The 23,344-nt window shown below is 35.3% G+C and overlaps 1 protein-coding gene across 4 annotated transcripts in view; it reads right to left on the bottom strand.

The window, feature by feature from the left end:
• RIT2 (Ras like without CAAX 2) overlaps positions 1-21,309 on the bottom strand; it is a 446,014-nt gene extending 424,705 nt beyond the window's left edge. Inside the window, exons 1-4 of one of the 4 annotated variants that reach the window (XM_045042155.1) lie at positions 21,145-21,309; positions 20,982-21,059; positions 19,214-19,288; positions 18,577-18,788 (exon numbers count right to left, since the gene is read on the bottom strand). The gene's annotated coding sequence lies outside the window, so the exon portion shown is untranslated. Of the gene's footprint in view, positions 1-18,576; positions 18,859-19,213; positions 19,289-20,981; positions 21,060-21,144 lie in introns of all 4 variants that reach the window. The other 3 variants (XM_045042154.1, XM_045042156.1, XM_045042157.1) reach the window with 3 other exon arrangements.
• Between the last annotated feature and the right edge of the window lie 2,035 nt (positions 21,310-23,344).

The raw sequence follows: 23,344 nt of genomic DNA on the forward strand, positions 1-23,344 counted from the left end.
TCTAGAAGGAAAAGACAGAAAAATACACATGAATATCAATGACTAAATAAGCAGCAGATTCTTATATTTCCTTGTTTATTTGTAAGGAACAAAGATATTAATCATATAATATTACTAAATATATTATAATTTGAGAGTGATTGTATTGTTGACATCTGGAGAGGTAAGTGGCTACATTAAAAGATTTTACTTAGTAATGTACATCAAACGGGCCTCTCTGAAGAACCTCCAGTATTACAAGATTTCTAAAACTATCATGGATATATCACACAGGAAAGACTGGAGATAAAACATTTCATCTTGAGTCTATTAACTTACCAGGAAGGAAGTACACAACTGACAAGGAAATAGTTCATCAAGTAGCCCACTGAAGGAAAAAAAAGTCATAATTGCTGTTAATTCTAAAAAGTGAGAGTTCACGGTTGTCATACATATTAGCACACTGGATAGGATAGAATGATTCCATAGATTTGCAAACAGTTGGTTAAAAGTTAGGTCCAGTTGTAGAAAGAGAAATTTAAAAACCAACACCATTTGCAACTGCATGAAAAAGAATAAAATACCTAAGAATAAACTTAACCAAGGAGGTCAACTACCTATATTCCAAAAACTATAAAACACTAATAAAAGAAAATTGAAGATAACACAAAAGTGGAAAGATAGTCCATGTTCATGGATAGGAAGAACTAATATTGTTAAAATGCCCATAATGCCCAAAGCAATCTACAGATTCCGTGTAATCCCTACCAAAATACCAATAGCACTTTTCACAAAACTAGAACAAACAATACTAAAATTTATATGGAACCACAGAAGACCCCAAATAGCCAAAGAAATCATGAGAAAGAAGAATAAAGCTGGAGTATCACAATACCATATTTCAAGATATACTACAAATCTGTAGTAAGCAAAACAGTATAGTACTGGCACGAAAGTAGACACACAGATCAAAGAACAGAGATACCAGAAATAAATTTATGCATATATAGTCAATTACACTATGACAAAGGAGGCAAGAATATACAGTGGGGGAAGAGCAGTCTCTTTAATAAATGGTGCTGCGAAAACTGGACAGTTACATGTAAAAGAATGAAACTGGACCACTTTCTTTCACCCTACACAAAAATAAACTCAAAATGGGTTAAATATCTAAATGTGAGACCTGAAACCATAAAAATCCTAGAAGAGAGCACAAGCAGTAATTTCTCTGACATCAACTGTGGCAATTTTCTAGATTCCTCTCCTGAGGCAAGAGGGGGAAAAAAAGCAAAACTAAATGGTTGGGACTACATCAGAATGAAAAGCTTCTGCACAGCAAAGGAAACAATCAACAACAAAAAAGACAACCTACTGAAAGAGAAAAGATATTTGCAAATCATATGTTCAATAAGGGGTTAACATCCAAAATGTATAAAGAACTTACACTTAACCCTAAAAAGACAAACAATCCAAAAAAAAAAAATGGGCAGAGGACCTGAATAGGTATTTTTCCAAAGAAGACATCCAGATGGCCAACAGACACATAAAAAGATGCTCAACATCACTCATCATCAGGAAAATGCAAATAAAAACCACAATGAGATACCGCCTTACATCAATTCGAAGAGCTAAAATCAAAATGAAAAGAAATAGTAAGTGTTAGCAAGGATATGGAAAAGGAACCCTCGTGCACTATTGGTGGGAATGTAAACTGGTGTGGCCACTATGGAAGCACTATAGAGGTCCCTCAAAAAATTAAAAATGGAAATATTATACGGTCCAATAATTCCACCACTGGGTATTTAACCAAAGGTAAGGAAAATGTGTTGTACACACACACACACACACACACACACACACACACACAAACACAGAGGAATATTATGCAGCTATAAAAAAGGATGAGATTGTGCCATTAGAGACAACATGGAAGGACATAGATGGTATTATCAAGTGAAATAAGTTTGAGAAAGACAAATACCATATGATTCCATTCATAAGTGGAACCTAAAAAACAATAACAAGAAATGAATAAACAAATAAAAGCAGAATCATACCTATAAAAGAGAACAAACTGATGGTTGGCAGAGGGGAGGGGTTAGGAGGTTGAGCAAAATGGGTTAAGGAGAGAGGGACAAACAGGAATAGGAACGAGATAGGGTTTACAAGTCAGACACAGCACCCATTTCAGTTCCTTGTATACATATTGCTTTCCAAGGGACACTTTTTATATGATTTACTTTCCTGGGAATTTTTTTTAACTCCAATGTCCTCCAACTTTACAAAGTCATCTTCTATACCCCAGATAAAATATCACTTTCCTCATTCTAAATTAGGTCCACCTGTTACACATTTTCATACCACTATGTTCTGTCCTTTATAGCATTTATCTCAAAGGAAGTTTGGGGATTATTTTTTTGGTTACTTAATATCTTTGTCTGCCAATGGAACGTAAATTTTATTGCACCATTTTTTATGATAAGAACAGTAACATCCAGAATGTTCATCAGTGTATGATTTTGTGTTTTTATACCCCCTACACTTAAGATTGGTGCATGGTACATGCATAATAGCCACACCAAGATAGATTTCTGTTGGGCCTGGCAAAAATAGGAACCCAGATAAATTATGTTAATATTCTTATACAATGTATAGTCTTATTTTAAAGATAAACTCCAAGGATGTCTCTGAACTAAACAGGTTTAGGAAAAGAAGCACTGATAGAATGAATGTGTACCTGTTAAAAGAATTTTATGAATATTTACCTTTATCTTAATTTAATGTTGGCATGCCTATTTGAAAATATTCTTATTGTAATAATAGTAAATAAAAAGTTATGATTTTGTTTTTACATTTGAGCTACTTTTAATTTTTATTGCTCTGGAAACCTGAACTTAAGTGGGTGCTTACTTATGCATTCTGGAGTACTCTAATCTACCAGTGATGCTTTTCTAATGAAAAGTCTAATTTGAGCAAAACTTCATGTGACTGGAACTAGAAACCTTAGCTACTGAGATGATAACAAAAAGATGCCACATGCAGGTAAAACTGACAAATGCTTCAGAATTAAGTGAGGAGACAGGTGTCATCAAGCTATGTCATCTTCAGTTCCCAAGATATTTTACATTTTTCTAAACTTGACTGCCTGAGACATAAGTTAGGAACGAAATGATATCATTAAAATTCAGTCAGCATCTCAGGCTAGAATTTCACTCCGTGTTTAACTCAAATCCCTGGTAAAACTTTTGGACGCCGTTTTTGCATAATTCTCAAATGTTCCTTGCTGCTCTCAGAGTTGCATCTTTCTGTCTTCTGCTTCCAAATCATGGCCAACAGCAAACCAGACAAGGCAAAAATAAGAGAAATATGTACGTTTGAATGAGAGCTAGTCATTATAATTCACCATGCCAGGTAATAGTAGTCAACATATTTCCCATACCCTCCCTTTACTTTCCATAATTGGAATGATCAATATAAATAGACAGAGCAGGCTGATAATAAATATTGGCCATGCAAATACGAACAGGAGCTGACTTTAAAAATAAAAAGAGAAGACATTATTTACACTTCCAAAAAACCCATCATAATCAATTTTACTCATTTCAGAGACACCTCGCCGATCACAAGAAGGCAGGATTAGTTGAAATCTCCCCAGCTGCCAACTGTTGCACCAAATTCTTCCACAGATGCTCCTTCTATTCATTCATTAAGACTATGTGAGCCACTTAGACTCCTACAAGTAACCCATCATTTGGTTTGAGGAACAGAATGATCAACTAATATGTGCTGTGACAGGAAACCGTGCTTCTCCTGAGTGGCATCCGAACACCTCTCTACTTGAACACAGCTATTATAACACTGAAAATTAATGATACAAGAAAGAACCTCAGCAAAAACTAGTAATAAAGCTCTGGGGGGGGTGTGCAGCCTTGTGTGCAAGAGTCTGAGTGTGTATGTTTGTGTGCACATGCAATTCTGCGCATGAATTTGTGTATGTCTGCATAGAAAAGACTGACAGAGAGACAGAAAGCACTAGAGACCAGACTAACATATAAACTGGAAGTTAGTTTCAATGGCAGAGACCTAGTGCAGTCAGATTTTCAGACCAAGCGCTGTGCTTGGCACATAGGAAACTTTATTTAAATAAAACTATAGTTAAAATAACTAACCATAGGTATTTTATGAAAGAACAGAGACGTTGTGGGGTCAGTAAGTTACCATGGATGGTTTTGTTGCCAATGAAAATCACCTTAAAAACTAAGAGACGAATGCTTTGAGTCTGTAAATTGGGTTTTTTTTTTAAGTTTCTTTGAAATTAGAGTCCAATAAAAGCTGTGTAAAATGAATGTAACACTTGAAGATTAGTTACAAAAATTTATTTTAACTGACAGTTGTCGGCAATTCAGGGATGATTCCCCTGTTAAACAACTGGTAGTATTTTAAGTGAAGCTTTTATCATTAGGGGGGCGCCTGGGTGGCGCAGTCGGTTAAGCGTCCGACTTCAGCCAGGTCACCATCTCGCGGTCTGTGAGTTCGAGCCCCGCGTCAGGCTCTGGGCTGATGGCTCGGAGCCTGGAGTCTGTTTCTGATTCTGTGTCTCCCTCTCTCTCTGCCCCTCCCCCGTTCATGCTCTGTCTCTCTCTGTCCCAAAAATAAATAAACGTTGAAAAAAAAAAAACATTAAAAAAAAAAAACTAAGAGACGAATGCTTTGAGTCTGTAAATTGGGTTTTTTTTTTAAGTTTCTTTGAAATTAGAGTCCAATAAAAGCTGTGTAAAATGAATGTAACACTTGAAGATTAGTTACAAAAATTTATTTTAACTGACAGCTGTCGGCAATTCAGGGATGATTCCCCTGTTAAACAACTGGTAGTATTTTAAGTGAAGCTTTTATTATTAGGAACCTCACAAATGAATATAAAGAGGGTACTTCCCCTGAAGACTGCTCTTTAGGAACTTGTCAAATGTTCTTATTTTCATTTTCCTCACTGAGTGAATTATTTCAGCACTAAGCATTTGTGCATCATGTATATTAGTTTTCCAGACTCAAAAAAGGTAATTAATTTTCTTATTTAGGCTCTTTTGAAGAAGTATACTTACTGTGTCAGGTGTCAAGTAAATGAACAAACTTTATAAACTATGGCTTGCAGTTATTAGAAAATAATCATGGAATTATTGAATCTTCAAGTTGGAAAATGATCCATCATGATCATTTCCATTAAATAAACAGTTTATGCAAGTAAAAACTTAGGCAGTAATGCAATACATAAGAAGACAAGTATTTAATTACCATAAATTTATATTATGAGTTTAAATTATTAATTATGTATTACAAAACTAAATAGAAGGAATGAGTATTTTATGACCAAAAAATTTCAAAGCTACAGTTTTATACCTGAAATATTCGGCTAAATATTTATTTCTGTAATTTGTTTAGGTTGAAATCCTGCTATAACAAACTATAATATTACAAAGTGTAACCCTTTAATCTATGAAATCTAGGATTATTTTCCAATGAATTGGTCTCAATTTGAAAAATGGAATTTTCTTTCAATTTTGAATAGTTTTGAACTTTCAAATTCAAATTTAATTTTTAATTTTAATAATTTACATATTTGTTGATCTCTAACTTGAGATTGAATAATATAGTCAGACATTTATAAATATTCGTTGTTTAGCCAAAATAATTTTTCTAACATATCTTATAAAATTTTAAGATTGAAAATGCCGTATATGTGGTAGGATTCAATAGAGATTACTATAAACTTTTAAACAAGGATTGTTATAAAAATAACATATTAGCATGTGCTACAGTTCAAAAAGTGAAGATTTTATCATGCAAAATGAGTTTCACTCCATCTTGACACAAATCCTACGACTCATCACAAATTACTATTGTCAAGGGGTGCCTGGGTGGCTCAGTCGGTTAAGCATCTGACTTCAGCTCAGGTCATGATCTCACAGTTTGTGGGTTCAAGCCCCATGTAGGGCTCTGTGCTGACAGTGCAGAGCCTGGAGCCTGCTTCAGATTCTGTGTCTCCCTCTCTCTCTGCCCCTCCCCTGCTCATGCTCAGCCTCTCTCTGTCTCAAAAATAAATAAAAACATTTAAAAAAACAAATTATTATTGTCAAAAATATATTGTGTATTCTTCTATATGCATTGTATGGACTACTATAATTTATTTGATCTGTTTCCTATTTATGATACTAGTTTTTCCCAGTCTTTTTATTATATCACTGTTGCAATCAACATCCTTGTACATATATTTTGGAGTGCACAAGTGAGTGTTTTTTTTTTTTTTATTTTATTCACTTTTGAGAGAGAGAACAAGAGGAGGACAGAGGATCTGACGTGTGCTCTGTGCTGACAGCAGCGAGTCTGATCCTGGGCTCTAACTCATGAAAGATGAGATCATGACCTGAGCCAAAGTCAGACACTCAAACAACTGATCCACTCAGGCACCCTACAAGTGATGTTTTTATGAAGTATATTAGGCTACAGTAACAATTCCACAGCGTCAGTGGTTCAACCAGTTTATTTCTTATCTACAAAGTCTGCTGCAGTTTCAAAGAATCTCATAAGGAATTGTCCTCCATGTGGTGACACAGTGCTTCTGTTATTTTGAATTTTTGTTCCGTTATCCTGACCAGTGGCTAACTCCATGATCACCACAGCAAGAGAAGACTCAAGAATCACAGCAGTAACTAAATGTTTCAGTGTGTAAATGACACTTACCACTTATTCTCCCCAGCCATTGGCCAGAATTAATTATATAATTCTACTTGCCAAGGGACATAAAATTATAATTTTCTCATTTGCCCAGAAGGACAGAGGTGGATGTGTGGGAGCAATAGAAGCCTCTACCACAGATAAATCCTAGAATTGATACTACTTTGCCAAAGTTCATGTTCAGGTAACTTCAACAGATATTAACAAATTATCCAAAGATAATACATCCCTTATCTCATCAATAAATTAAAAATGTAATAATTTATTTAGTTTTGCAGGTTAAGTCCAGTTTTAAGCAGGCTAACTATAAGACCCAGTATATCTGAATGGTGATTCTTTATCTTTCTAAATTATAATCGGGACTATCCAAAAGTTAATGAATTATAATGCACTATTACGAAAAGAAAGCTGGTTCCATGTTCACCAGTTATTGTACAACAATCACACCAAAGCAAGAGAATGAATCTAGAAGGCTCATCTGAGTCCTTTCCCATGTTCAGCTTAAATAAGCTGGCCTTGTGGTTTTAAGTTTCCTCAAGTTAGTTGGCCTGAATAGGCAAAACCGACAAACACAACAATAAAGGAAATAATCAAAAGAAAACACCAATAGAGAGCTGCAAACTTGCACAGCAAAACATTTCCAAGAAACTTAACTGTATGTACAGCACTAGTAGGAGTTTTATTCTGTAAACTTCATGGAAACAAATTAAACTTGGCAGCCAAACCAATTCATTTCCTGTTTGTTAAATTTAATACATATTTGTAAAGTGATCTTGTTAATTCCCTAAATTATCAGCAATATGTTAAAACTAATTTTTAAGTAAGCAGTAGTACATAAACATATGAAGGAGCACTATTTGAAAAGTGTTACCTGAGGATTTACATTCTAATGAAATGAACATGTTTCTGTAACAAGTTCGAGATACGGAGTAAAAATCCAAAAGGTCAAATAGGTTTTAAGTAGCGTAAAAAGCTGGCATATTATTATCAGAAATTGTTTAAATTAAAGCAAGCTCCAAATGTGGTTTAAATGTAATTTTAGTGGATTTATTTACTTTTTATAATATATTTCCCAATACCCTCATCTTTCCTTTATTTTTGCAATAAGCTATAAGTGATCTTGCAACACTATTCTGACTGAATTTACTAATTTTTAAATTAAATTTGTACCTCTATATGCAATATTGGAATCAGATATATTTTAACTTAGTAAAATAAATGTGCAGTATTTTTTTTCTTTTTCTGGGCTTTTGAACAGTGTAAGAAGTAAATAAATGATTTAGTCTTTAAAGAAGTTAAGAAAAAAACTTGCCTCCATACAAGCTAGTATTTTTTTTTAACTTTTAACTTTTTTCCCCAATTACTTCATCTATCATTCATCTATCATTATTTAGTAATAGATCTAAATATAGAAGCTGAAATATAAAAAATACTGGAAGAAAAAACAAGCACAAAAAATAGATAAGTTGAAATTCAGCAATATAAAAATCTTTTTACAACAAATTATTATGAACAAAATTCTCAACAGGATACTAGCAAATCAATCCAACAAAACATTAAAAGAATTATTCACCACAATCAAGAGGGATTTATTCCTGTGCTGCAGAGGTTGTTTAATATCTGTAAATCAATCAATGTGATACACCACATTAATGAAAGAAAGGATAAAAACCACATGATCCTCTCAACAGATGCAGAAAAGCATTTGACAAAATACAGCATCCATTCTTGATAAAAATGCTCAATAAAGATAGAAGGAACATACCTCAACAACATAAAGGTCATCTATGAAAGACCCACAGCTAATATCATCCTCAATGGGGAAAAACTGAGCTTTTTCTCTGTGGTTAGGAACAATACAGGGATGTCCACTCTCACCATCTCTATTTAACATTGTATTGGAAGTCTTTAGCCCCAGCAATCAGATAACAACAACTATAAAAAAATAAAATAAAAGGCATCCATATGGGCAAAGAAGAAGCCAAACTTTCACTATTTGCAAATGACATGACACTCTATGGAAAAACCTAAAAGGCTCCACCAAAAAATTGATAGAACTAATACATGAATTCAGCAGAGCCATAGACTATAAAATCAATACACAGAAATCTATTGCATTTCTATACACCAATAATGAAGCAGCAGAAAAAGAAATCAGGGACTTGACCCCGTTAACAATTGTGCCAATATCCATAAGATACTGGGAATAAACCTAACCAAAGAGGTAAAAGATCTGTACTCTGAAAACTATAGAACACTTATGATTGAAGAGGACACTAAGAAATGGAAAAACATTCCATGCTCATAGATTGGAAGAAAAAACATTGTTAAAAGGTCTATACTACCCAAAGCAATCCACACATTTAATGCAATCCCTATCAAAATACCACCAGCACTTTTCATAGAGCTAGAACAAACAATCCTAAAATTTGTATGGAACCACAAAAGACCCCAAATAGCCAAAGCAACTCCAAAAAAGAAAAGGAAAGCTGGAGCATCATGATTCTGGTATCTTACAGATATACAGGTATCTTATTCGTCATGATCTGATATCTTACAAAGCTGTAGTCATCAAGATAGCATGGTATGAGGATAAAGACACAAATCAATGGAGTAGAATAGAAAACCCAGAAATGGACCAACAACTCTATGGTCAACTTATCTTCCACAAAGCAGGAGAGAATATTTAATGGAAAAAAAGACAGTCTCTTCAACAAATGGTGCTGGAAAAACTGGACAGCAACATGCAGAAGAATGAAACTGGACTACTTTCTTACACCATACACAAAAATAAATTCAAAATGGATGAGATACCCCAAATGTGAGACAGGAAGCCATCAAAATCCTAGAGGATAACAAAGGCAGCAACCTTTCTGACGTCAGCCATAACAACTTCTTACTAGACCCATCTCCAGAGGCAAGGGAAACAAAAGCAAAAATGATCCATTGGGACCTCATCAAGAAAAAAGCTTCTGCACAGTGAGGAAACAATCAACAAAGCTAAAAGACAGTGTACAGAATGGGAGTAGATATCTGCAAATGACATATCTGATCAAGGGTTAGTATCCACAATCTGTAAAGAACTTATCAAACTCAACACCCAAGAAATAATCCAGTTAAGAAATGGGAAGATAGCATGAATAGACATTTTTCCAAAGAAGATATCTGGATGGCTAACTGACACATGAAAAGATGCACAACATCACTTACCATCAGGGATATACAAATCAAAAACCACAATGAGATACCACGTCATACCTGTGAGAATGGCTAAAATTAACAACAACACAAGAAACAACAGGTGTTGACAAGGATGTAGGGAAAGGGGAACCCTCTTGCACAGTTGGTGGGAATGTAAACCGGTACAGCCACTCTGGGAAACAGCATGGAGTTTCCTCAAAAACTTAAAAATAGAACTACCCTACAATCCAGTAATTGCACTACCAGTTACTTATCCAAAGGATACAAAAATACTGATTTGAAGGGGTACGTACACCCAGATGTTTATAGCAGCATTATCAGCAATATCCAAATAATGGGAAGATCCCAAATATCCATTGACTCATGAATGCATAAAGAAGATGTGTACACACAGACACACACACACACACACACACACACACACACACACACTGGAATATTATTCAGCCATTGAAAAGAATGAAATCTTGTCATTTGCAACAATGTGGATGGAGTTAGGGTGTATTATGTTAAGCCAAATAAATCAGTTGGAGAAAGACTAATACCATATAGTTTCAATCATATGTGGGATTTAAGAAAGAAAACAGATGAACATATGGGAAGGGGGAAAAAATAGAGGAAACAAACCATAAGAGACTCTTAATGATAGAGAAAAGAGGGTTGATGGAGAGAGGTGGATAGGGGATGGGCTACTAGATGGGTGATTAGATGGGTGATGGGTATTAAGGAGGGCACTTGTTATGATGAGCCCAGGTTGTTATATGTAAGTGATGAACCACTGAATTCTACTCCTGAAACCAATATTGCACTGTATATTGACTAACCGGAATTTAAATAAAATTTGAATAAAAAAATGAAACAAATTTTTATAAGCATAAAATCGTTACAGGGTGGAAGAAAGTATTCACAATACATGTATCTGTCAAAATATTTGCATCCAGAATTTATATAAACCCTTAGAACTCAACAAAAAAAGCAACTCATTTTAAAAACGTGAAGTGTTAGATACTTAACAAAAGGAGATATAGGAAAGTCATCAGAAGATACTTAATATCATTACTAATTACTAATTTTGAAATAAAATTGTTTATGATATGCAATAAGGGTTAATTTTCACATTTTTAATATCAATATTTAGTTATGTCTGTCCCATTTCTTTTAAAAGAATGTATCATTTCTCCCCTTCAATTACCATAGTGCCAGGATTAAAAAACACTTGAACATATACATGTAAATTATTTCTAGGTTGTTATTTTGTTCTATTGATTTATATATGTATTTATATATGAATATGACTATTTTTAAATGTCTTTAACTTTATATTAGATCATAAAATTTCTCTTATTATGTCCATTTATTATATTATTATTTTAATTAGAGTAATTTCCAGTTCTAAGACATCCATTTTCTTTCTTTATTTGTAATTTTATTTCCTCTGTTAAGTTTCCTGCTTCCTTATTAAAATCATATTTTTCTTTAATTATGTGAGCATATTTTGTAATAGCTTCTTTAAGGTGTTTGCTAACGCTACTATCTGGATTATTTCAATGTCAGTTTTTATTGAGTGCCATTTTTTCTGAACTATGGCTACAAGTTTCCAGTTTTTTGCATATCTAGGAAATCTTTATTACATCCTGGACAATGTAGATAGTATGTTGCAAAAATTTTGGATTCTGTCATTCTCCTCTGCAGACTGCTGATTTTTGTAGTAGGCAGTGTAACTACTGAGTGATTACCCCATCCTACTCTAGGCTTGCTTTGATGCTCTGTTAGGGCAGGTCTCTGGAAAACCTAAAATGTTTCTCAAACCTCTCTAACTAGATGCTACTCAAACGGTCTTTCTTGCATATCTTGTAAGGATTTGATTTAGACTCTGTAAGCATGGATCTAGAGTAGGTCCTATTCTAGGATGTGATACTTGCTTCTTACAGGAGACTTTTCTGAAGTCTCAGCAGGGTGTCTAAAGAATGTTAATGAGGTACTAGGTATTTCTGACGCTCTGTGAGAACATAATGACCCCCAACATCACTAGACCTCTTAGTACCTTTGTTCTGCTCTCAGCTTCACAGCAGCTATTCTTGGTGACCCTCAAATAGTCTTATTCTGTGCAGGTGCTACCCAGGTGAAGACACATGAAACCCAAACAGGTTTCTGGAAATTACCTTCTTTCTTCAATTCCCCTCTCTGCTGCATTGCTTCAGCTTCCATTCACAAGTATCTATGCCTCCTCATCTCAGCAAAACTGCTAGGTTCTGATTGGATTCTAGCTCATTAGGCTGTAGTCAGTTATTTCTCCAAGGAAACAACTGGAACAATTTGGGGACTTATGTCTTGAGTTTCCCAGCTCTCTAGACTTGCAATCTTCTTTGTCTTTTCTTCTCTGGTTCCTTGAGTCTGGAATATAGAAGTTACTTTGTTTGCAATGTAACTTTTGTTTTCCATGTTTATCAGGCACTAAAGGATTTGTAAAGAAATATTGATATATTTTTATAATGATAAACTATTCACAAAGATATATAAACAGCTTATACAAATATAAACTAATACTAAAGGGATGTCTGGGTGGCTCAGTGGTTTAAGCAGCTGAATTCGACTCAGGTCATGATCTCAGTTTTTTAGCTTGAGCCCCATGTTGGCTCTGTGCTGAGAGCTCAGATTCAGATTCTGTGTCTCCCTGTCTCTCTGCCCCTCCCCTGCTAGTGTTCTATCTTTCTCAAAAAAAAAAAAAAGTAAAGGTTAAAAAAATTTTTTTAATTAATATTGAAGAGTAAGTTACTTTGGGTTTATAAGTCACTTATGTTACCAATATCTTTCAATATTTCAATCAATTATTCAAAAAACATTACATCTGAGAAGTTGAAGAATGTGCTCCAGCTACTTGATTGCCCTTAGAATGAAATAGCAGAAGAATCTCCTCATAATCACGGCAATTCAGTCTCATTTATCCAAGAGTATAATTGTCAGAGGTGATTTTGCACCTGGATTCATACCTAATATTGGACTCACAATTAAGAAAACACTATCTAAATTATTCAAATTAATGAATTAACTAACTAGGTCAAAAAGCACCTTATAAGAAAAAAATTTTTTTCTGTTTCTTTCTACATTAAAGGAAAAGGCCAAATCAAAAGTAGAGTCCTTCCTTAAATACAATTTAAATGGAAAAACACCTATTTAAATATATTTAAAATTGATTTACTCCTATGTGTTAAAGTAAATACTTTTATGAAATAGCAATAATCAAGCACTGCAAATAATTGAAAGTCTGTTGAATGTGGAAGAAAATATTAGCAATTTCTGAGCATATTCAGTGATTAAATCAAAAATAGATTTGAAAGGAAAGGTTAAAATAGTTGTATTTTAATTTGGATAATAAAAATTGCTCTCTCTCTCTCAAGGGAATTGGCAAATTGGCATTTTGGTCAATTTCCACTTCATAATTTACTTTTTATTAATCATAATATTTAAGTAAAATATTACTCTATTCTGCAATTCAGTTCTAGATTTAATAATTATATATATATATATATATATATATATATATATATATATATATATGGTTTCCTTTATATATTGTAAGAGAGTTAACTATTAATTTATTCACTAGAAGACTGGGCAAAATAAATTGGATTACCTATTCCTGTGTGCCAAAATACTATTTAAAAGAAGTTGCCAAGTGTGGAAAACTGGGATAGCTTTCAAAGATACTAAGTCTTGGAAGACTTAAAAATCACCCTACTCTCCCTTCACAAAATGTTAAAGCCCTTTCTTATCTGTAATAGAAATCAGCAGCAATGTTAAAAAAACAAACTAAACAAAAGAATAGAAAAATAGATTGATTTAACAGAGTAGAGAGCCCAGAGTAGGTACACACAAATAAGGTCAGCTGATCTTTGACAAATACAATGGAGACAAGATAGTTCTTTCAATAAATGGTGCTGGAATAACTGGACATCCACACATTAAAAAAAAATGAATGGAGACATAGAAAAATATTAACTCAAAATGGATCACAGACCTAAATGTAAAACACAATTCTATAAAATTCCTAGACAATAATATAGGAGAAAATCTAGATGATATTGGGTTTGATGGTGACTTTTAGATACAACTCCAAAGGAATTATCCATTTAAAAAATAATTGATAAATTGAAATTCATGAAATTAAAAACTTCTATTCTGCAAAAGACATTATCAAGAGAATGAGAAAACAAGCCACAAACTGAGAGAAAATACTTACATAAGACATATCTGATAAAAGGACTGTTACCCAAAATACATGAAGAATTCTTTAAACTGAAGAATAAAAAAAAATCCTTTAAAAAATAAGCAAGAGATGTGAACAACAACTTACCAAAGAAGATAGGAGTATTTGAAGAGATGTCTGACATCATATGTTACTAAGGAATTGTAAGTTAACACAATGAGATACACTACACATCTAATAGAATGGTCAAAATCCAAAACACGACAACATCAAATGTTACCAAATATATGGAGCAACAGGAACTCTCTTTCATTGTTAATGGGAATGCAAAATGATACAGCCATTTTGGGAGACAGTGTAGCAGTTTCTTAACTGAACTAAACATATTCTTACCATATACTATAACAATCGTACTCCTTGGTGTTACCCTAATGAGTTAAAACTTATGTCCACACAAAAGCCTACATGTGAATGCTTATAGTAACTCACTTGATAAATGCCAAAATGTATAAACAACCAAGACATCTTTTAGTAGGTGGATAGATAAAGCAACTGTTGTAGATGCAGACAATGGAGTATTATTCAGTGCTAACAAGAAATGAACTATCAAGTTATAAAAAGACAGAGGATTCTTAAATGCATAATACTAAGTGAAATAAGCCAATCTGAAAAGAATACATAAGATTCCAATTATACAACATTCTGGAAAAGGTGAAAGTATGGAGACAGTGAAAATATCAGTGGGTGACAGGACATAGGGAAGAGGGAGGGATGAATAATAGACCACAAAAGATTTTTAAATCAGTGAAGCTACTATATGTGGTACTATAATGTTGGATACACATCATTGTACATTTATGAAAACCCGTAGAATGTACAACACCAAAATTGAACCCTACTGTGAACTACAGATCTGGATGATGATGCTATTCAATGTTGGTTCAATGACTGCAACAAGTGTGCCACTCTGGTACAGGATGTTGATGGTGGCAGCAGCTGTACAAGTGGGGAATAGAGGGTACATAGGAAATATGTACTTTCTGTTCAGCTTCCCTGCAAGACTGAAACTCCTCTAAAAATTGTCTCTGAACAACAACCTAATGTTAACTTCAAAAGAGCAAAAGTACACACTGAAAGATAATTAGGAAAGATAGTTAGGAAAAATCTATCATAACTACAATTAATATGAAATATGTAATAGGAATGCAAACCTATCATGAATTACAGTTTTGTACCCATTTCTGATGTATGGGTTCCCCCCCCCCCAACATCAAACAATTCTCAGACTCTAGCTGGTATTCTATAATTAATTCAATTATGTCACTGTCTACGAGGAGATTTCATTAGATGACAAGGGTTAAGGATTCAGTCCTATAAGACTGCCTCCCATACACACACTTATGAAAATTCCAAGTCCAGATCATCACCTGTGCTTCTGACCGACTGGTTTTAGATCCAAGTTTCCCAAATCCCCATTTTGGGTTTAATTTGCTAGACAGCAGAACTCAGAGAAACATTTTAATTACTAGATTATTGGTTTATTATAAAAATACGTAACTCAAGAATAGCCAGATGGAAGAGATACATAGGGCAAGGTATGGGGAAGGGGCTAGAAGCTCCCATGCCCTCTCCAAGAAAGCACCATTCTCCCCAAATCACCACATTATCACTAATCCAGAAGCTTTCCAAACACTGTCCTTCTGGGTTTTTGAGGAGGCTTCACTACATAAATGTGAGAAGTTAGTGAGATGATTCATTTTCAGAAATACCAAACAAAAACTGTGCTGTCTCCACTAGCACTCTGTCTGTCTGTCTCTCTCAAACATAAACATCAAAAAAAAAAGAAGAAAGAAAGAAAGGAAAAAAGCTGAGCTGTCTAGTTAACAATAGGTTTACAACCTATTGGAAGTATGTACACACACACACACACACACACACACACACACACACACACGTCTCCACCCCCCCATACACACAATAGAGCCCCAAACTCTGAGACACTTCACTTCCTGGTTATTCTTCCCCTCTCCATTTTGCAGGCTTATTTTTCACAGACTTTGCAATGAGCATGTGCCAAAGAACTGAAGTCTCTGCATCATCTCAAGGAATGTACATTTGTTCCAATCAGACTACTTTTTGGCCTTGCATGGGCATAGGCAACTTCCAGGTATGGTAACCTCTTTAGTACTCATCCAGTAAGGAATCAGAGGAGGGACTTCGAGCTAGAAGATAAATTGCCTGCTCTAACTGCCCAGAGTTTGGTCAGACACCCACTCTTGCAAGAACATTGATTACAGCCTTGCTTCACTGTGCTCCCAGTTTCCCTGTCCCTCCTTTGATTGGGTCAGTGGGATTATTTCTCACAATAAACCTAATAGATTAAACCATTGGCCATTGATGATCAAATTCAATCTCCAATCCCTTTATTTTCCCAAAAGGTCTGGGAGTAGTTCTGAAAATTCCAACTCTCTAATTACAAGGTTGACTCTATTGGCAATCAGCCCCCACCCTTAGATACTTTTCAAAAGTTAACCTCATTAACCTAATAAAAGGCACCTTAATGGCTCTCATCACAAGAATTTCCAAGGGTTTTAAGAGCGCTGTGACAGGAAAGGAGTTAAAGACCAAATAGACAGTTATAATTCACAATATTACGAGTCAAATGGGGAAAAAAATGTAACAGCAACTACTAAAAACATCTAATCAAATCTTAGATTCCAGTAATTGAAGATGTTTGTTCAGGATAAAAGTAGATAATAGTTACAATATAATTAGTGCTACCTAAACCACAATAGAGGTGTGTCACTTTGTTTCCACATTTCCACATGAATATGCCAAGTGGATGGTATCAGAGTGAGAGAAGGAGGCAAAGTTAATTATAAAACTTGGGTGGAGTTGACATTTTAAGCTTTGTGTCACCAACAGCATTTTCCATTGTCAGAAAAAAGAGAAAAATGGAAGTGCTTCCTGGGATAAAAGATAATTATAAAACAGTCTTGGAATATGTATGTAATTAGCAATAGGTTACTCCAATTAGGATAGTGTCCAATGATAACAGGTAAACTCCCAGAGTAACGCAGCATAACAAAGATTTATATCATCTGCTTGTAAATGTCCAACATGGATGCTACTGGCTGTGTTCTACAGGGCCATTATCCTTTATGTGGTGTTTCTTAGATTCCGACTTCCTTTGGCTCTGCCATTCACAGGTCTTTGCCTCCAGGTGCATGAAAGAAGTGAGAACACCCAGGAGAAGAGGTTTTACAGCTAACAACCTAGAAGTAACTTATAGCATTGCTACCCATAATCCATTGGCCAGAATGAGTTATCTGGCCTGGCTTAAATACCAGGAGGAGTGGGAGATCGAATTTTCCCGTGTGCTTAGGAAATCAAAGACATGGGTTGGTTAAAACACAGCATTTTTGTCTGCTGTGGATATGTCTCCATCACTATCCTTGGTAAACAATTCATTTTTATAGGAAAAATTTGGCTCCATATGGTGATTGGTTTCTATTTTTTAAATCCGATTTATTGATATCACAACAGCACTTACATTAATGTATAAAACTTTCAAAAACTTTCATTTATATTACCTCAGTTATCTGCACAATTACACTATTATTATGTTGTCATTTCAAAAAAAATGTCCTTAAGCCATTTATAAACACATAGGAGTTACCACAAACTGACTTGTATTAATGTTTTTCAGGTAGTTAGGTAGGGGATTGTCCACTGCACAAATTCATCACTTTTTTGTTTTTACTTATAGCACTCCTTATGAGATTTCTCTAGGGAATTTCTCTTTTACTAATCTGATACACGCTGAGATTTCTTCAGGTGATTTGGGCAATAATTATTTCTCCAATTGCTCTGGGGTTTGGCTGATCTTTCTTCCTAAACATTCTTATTTTCCCACTCAGAAGCATACGTTGAGTTATAGAATTCTGTTAGAGTCATCTTCTATCAAAACAAATGTGGATGTATTCCCTTCTTAGTAGAATTACTTTCTCTGTGGTCATTTGAATATTGGGGACTATTCACAGTTCATTTTCCCCCAGGATCTCCCTCATTAGTTTGTGTCACTTTTTTTCAGGTCTTTCCTCTTTTCTCTTCCCTCCAGCCTACACATTCTCTCACTTTCCCTCAGCCTGTTGACAGCTTTCTGCACTATGGCCCCCTGAGGTGTTGATGTCATGGCACAAGTGTATATTAAGATTTCTCATCACCTTGAATATTCATAATCTTTCAAATTCCTTCAACTCCAATTTCCAGTCTATGAAGATCTTTCAATTTTCTGGGGCTGCTCCAAATTAGATTATAAAGTAAAGCAAGATTTTACTCAGTATCCAAACATAGTATCCTGTATTTCCTTAACCACAATCTATATTTGTCATTTCCTCTTGATTGACTTTTTGCAGTTAAAGTGCTCAGTTCCATCCACCAGCCAGGCTGTGACTTACCTCCGGCAGGGCTTGGACTCTAAATAGTCACTTTCATCTGTTGTATGTTTTTTCTGCAAGGATCTTGGTAAATTATTCCAGGTGTGGTCTGTCTTTAAAAATAGATTTCAGATAGAGGGTAGAGACCACCTCTACCTACCAGGCTTCCACCGATGTCCTTACACAAAATAGCTCCATGAATTTAGTAAAACCGAGCATTAGAACAGTTCGATCTGCGGGGAAACAATTGTATTGGCCTTAAAGATACAGGTAGGTAAGACTCCTTTTCATATATGTGGACATCTGTAACAGAAGAAACCAGTAGCTACCATTTTTTCATGGCTTCATGGGAAACATACTAGATGGGGAATAGGGAGAGGAAAAAGAGACAAAAATGATGTATACACATGGGATGTTTCTACAGAAAAGCTCCTCCCAAATGATAAAGGGATTGGCAGACAGGTGGCAGGCAAAAATTCCCACAATACAACAGGCACAAGCTGGAGAAGCACTATTTATTGCTATCCACCTGACTTCAAGTTAATCAAGTCTGATGTGAATAAAATAAGATTATTGCCTACAGATGTGATCCCAGGGCTAGCCAAGTTTAAATTGTTTGCACGATCATGTAGCTATTGAGTGAATCCTGTTTTCTTACCTTCATTCCAGTATCTCTTTACTTGAGACACAGTACTTCCCCACCTCTGAATCTTCTCTCCCAGCACACATTCCCCTGGCAGAGTGCAAACATAGGAGAGAAGGCTTTCATTTTTGAGGATTGGTTTCGAATTGCCTAGACCTGCAGCTGTATTAAAAATTGCATAGACATTCTGCCTCTATCCTTTACCCCATCCCTTTACGTCCTTATCTCAAGCTCTGTAGCAGGGCAACATTCAAAAACAGCAGAATATATGCAGAGAATGGTTCCCATGTCCAGGAGCCCATTCCACTAAAACAGCGAGAGCAGGCAGGGACAAACATGTTCTGATCACTTCACTATAAAAATTAGATAACTTTTATCATTTTTTACCATCTGACAGAAGCTTAAAAATATTCTAAATTTGCATGCATCCAATCAAAAACCAAAGACATTTCATATCCCTGCTAATCTGTAATAAAATGCATAATTACCACAAAGGTAGTGTTCATTCCCTAAACTCTCCTTGTTAGAACTTTTAGACATCTCCCCTTCTCCTTTATTAAAATACATCTCTTGGGTGTGTTCAGTGACTCTTCCATCAATCCTTTAAGTCTGTATTGGATACTCTGGCTTCCTGTAAAAATGTTTTCTCCTTGACTTTCCTTATTTGCTTCCCAAGGAGAATACAGATATTATAGCTCCCTGCATACATAAGAGTTTTCTTTCAAATATACAATACTGTTGTTCTATGATTTATGAGAAGGGAGAAAAAAGCAGTAACATCGGTAGGAAGATTTTTTTAAAGTTCTAGAATTCTATTTCTGTATTAATTGAGGAGAATGAAAACAGCATCAGAAGAAGACATAGGGTGGTGAATGACAGCAGGAAGGATCAGGAATATACTGAAACACAGATTGGCAGGGGGAGGATAGGTAACATTTCTTCAGGTGAGCCCTGAACAGAATAAGTTTGTCACCAAATGTGGTTTAAATTGTCCTCTCTTGTTCAGTGCAATTAGACCTTTCTTGGGACATAAAACTTTTATTCAGATGGAAGACATAGGTAAAAAAAAAAAAATCATCCAGACAGGCTGCAATAATGAATTCCCTTTCTTTTCTGATGTAAAACTCCAGAAATGAATGGAATTCGAAAATTACACAGATGTTAATGGACATTTCTACCCCAGGAAGGCCCAAATTCCTTGTTGCAGCACCAAGAGTTTGCTGAGTTGTTTGTTGTTTTTTTTTTTTAATAAGGGCACCCAGAAACTGCTCATTAGTCTTTTTGCCTCTTATGTTCAATAAATAATTCATCCTTCAATATTGTGTCTATAAAAATAAGAGAAGTCAATCAGAAGCAATGGCTTTTACAAGCCTTGGGAGGAAACTTGCAAAAGATTGCTTTGTGTCATGACTTTCTCACAAAACGGCATTAATCAGACAGACTACTGTGTTTCTTACAGTCTATTTATTGCTTAATTTTTTAAGCCCCAATACAACTCTTATTCTGAACAGCAACTATTGAATAATAGATCCCCAAGTATAATCATTCTTACTGGTTGAAGGATGATTATTTTAATATTATGGCTGTTGGCAGGTCCTTCTTAATCTCCAATCATGGTGGAATTTGTTTTGTTTAGTTTGTTTTTTTAGTCTGTGTCCCTCAAAATTGCACTTTGGCAATTACGTCTCATATCAGAAGAGAGGTCACTGGATTTAAAACATGATAGGGATGTATAACATAAAATTCTAGTACCATGAATAATCATAGTTGACTAGCATTTTACCTATAAACTCCTTTCCTGGATGTAGGTTCACAACCCTCTGGGACCTTTCCTGATGTAATCTGAAACCAGCTCCCACACCTAGAAGGCCAGGAGAAACCATAGAAAGATACAGGCCACTCCAGACTGGTAGGTGACAATTTTAATGATAGCAAAGGGAACTTACCTATGAAGCTTGTCTTCTGTGGCAGTAAGACAAATGGATCCATGCACCCATCCTCCAAAACTTAAAAGCTTATAAAGACGCCCTAAGTGGGCTCAGCCACATATACCATGCAGGTGTTTTCAACATCACATCATCATCCTAAGGCCATGTCCTTGGAGCAGTCTCTGGGAGCAGGAAGGCAAGCAGAACCTATATTCTGAGCACAGGGGGGGAGGGGAGGAGCCTCTGAGTGCACAGGTTCAGCTCAGGGGTCAATTGGAGGTCACGTCTTTTTGATCACATTCCAAGCCACTGGTATTATAGTGCGTCTGAACTCTCCAAAGGAGAATTGTTTTTGTTTTCTTTCATGGTGTCTGATCAGGCCATTACGAGAAAGGTGAAATTTAATATGATGATTTTTTAAATCAACATTTCTTTTGAACTATAAGATTAATAATTCCAACATGGGGATTTTTCTTGGATTTTATAACCTACCTAAGCTCAGTTGGCATGACTAGGTTTATCGCAAGGCCAATAAATCAGTTGGCACCTCCCCAAAATAGTTGTTAAGGGTGGATATGCTCAGCATTGTGGAAACCTTCACATAAGGAAATACCATTCATCTACTTTGAGGAAATCTCTAAGGATAGGAAGCTAATTAAAAAGCAAGGCCTACTTCGTTGTTGAAGTGATTGGAAACGATGCTCACCTGCAATAGTTCTGAGGAAGAAACACTGTAGGCTGCCATAGCTAGCTGAGGTATCTGTGAGAGGTGATTCTTGAAAGCATTATAGGTTTGATTAGTCAGAGAGGAGGACCAGAAGTTTAGGGGGAAATGTAAAATGAGTAAAGACATCAAGTTGAGAGTTAATTGTCTTTAGTTGTGGGTGAGTAGAGGAGACAATTGAAGTTTTCTGGCTAATTCAGAAAGATCAGATATCATAGGGGGTCCTTTGATTAGCGCACAGTGTTGATTAAGTACCCAATCAGCTGTAATCTATACATGGTATCCACATTGATTGAGACATTGATTATGATGCAATTGAAGTAAAATGTAATATGATGGGGTAGAAAGGCTTGAGTTTTTATCGTGATTCTGTAACTACCTAGCTGTATAGTCTTGGAAAAGTTTATTAATTTCTCAGTACTTGAATTTCATTATCTATAAAATGGGACAGTTTAAAAAGGATATTCTATAATATATATTCTACCTTCAAAAAAAGTAGCAAGTAATGAGTGCCAAGTTAGATGAGTACTTTTTAAAAGTTTTTTTGTTTAGTGTTTATTTTTGAGACTGAGAGAGACAGTGTCAGTGGCAGGGGGGCAGAGAAAGAGGGAGACACAGAATCTGAAACAGGCTCCAGGCTCTGAGCTTTCAGCACAGAGCCTGATGCGGCTTGAACTTCCGAACCATGAGATCATGACCTGAGCTGAAGTCAGACACTTAATCAACTGAGCCACCCAGGAGCCCCGAGTTAGATGACTATTTTAAGTGAAATAGCACGTTTTCAAATAAGTAACATCATTTTTAAAGAGTAATTCATATGTCAAGTTTTTTTTTCTTGAAGTCCTATCGATGATTGCTATCTGGTTTCCTGATAGGAAAACTTTCACATTTTCCCTCTCAGTCTACATTCTCTCTGTCTCTTCAAATTTAGTTATCCTCAGAAAGTTTCAGCCTATATTTTGGAGGGTATTTTTAAATATATTCATCCATTCAAAAACAAATGGCTACTATGCACCAGTGACTGCTACATTCTGACAAAGTAGTGAATAAATCACATGTGGTTCTATCATAGAGTGCACAGGCTTTTAAGTATGAGGAAGCAAGGCAAACTCAGATACACAAATAATATATATGAAACTAAAATTGGGAAAGTGCACCAAAACAATGGACAGAAAACCTGTAACTGACAATACGTGGGATGGATCTATTTAGAGACAGTGGTCAGGGAACATTGGTCAGGGACAGTGGTCAGGGAGTAGGTAAAATTTGAGCTGAGCCCTAAATATTGAGAGGGGCCAATCCGGTAAAGTATCAGGGAGAGGGAATTCCAGGCAGATGGACTGCATGTGTGAAGTTGGGAAAGACGTTGACACATAGAAAATGAAAAGTCCGTGTGGTATGAGTGTAGTAAGCAAATAGGAGAGTGATGTCAAGCAAGACTGATGTCAAGCAAGTAGGCAGCATAAAGATCAAGGAGGAATTTATAGTCCATGT

Source organism: Felis catus, chromosome D3, assembly GCF_018350175.1.
Source record: "Felis catus isolate Fca126 chromosome D3, F.catus_Fca126_mat1.0, whole genome shotgun sequence".
Classification (NCBI taxonomy): Eukaryota; Metazoa; Chordata; class Mammalia; order Carnivora; family Felidae; genus Felis; species Felis catus.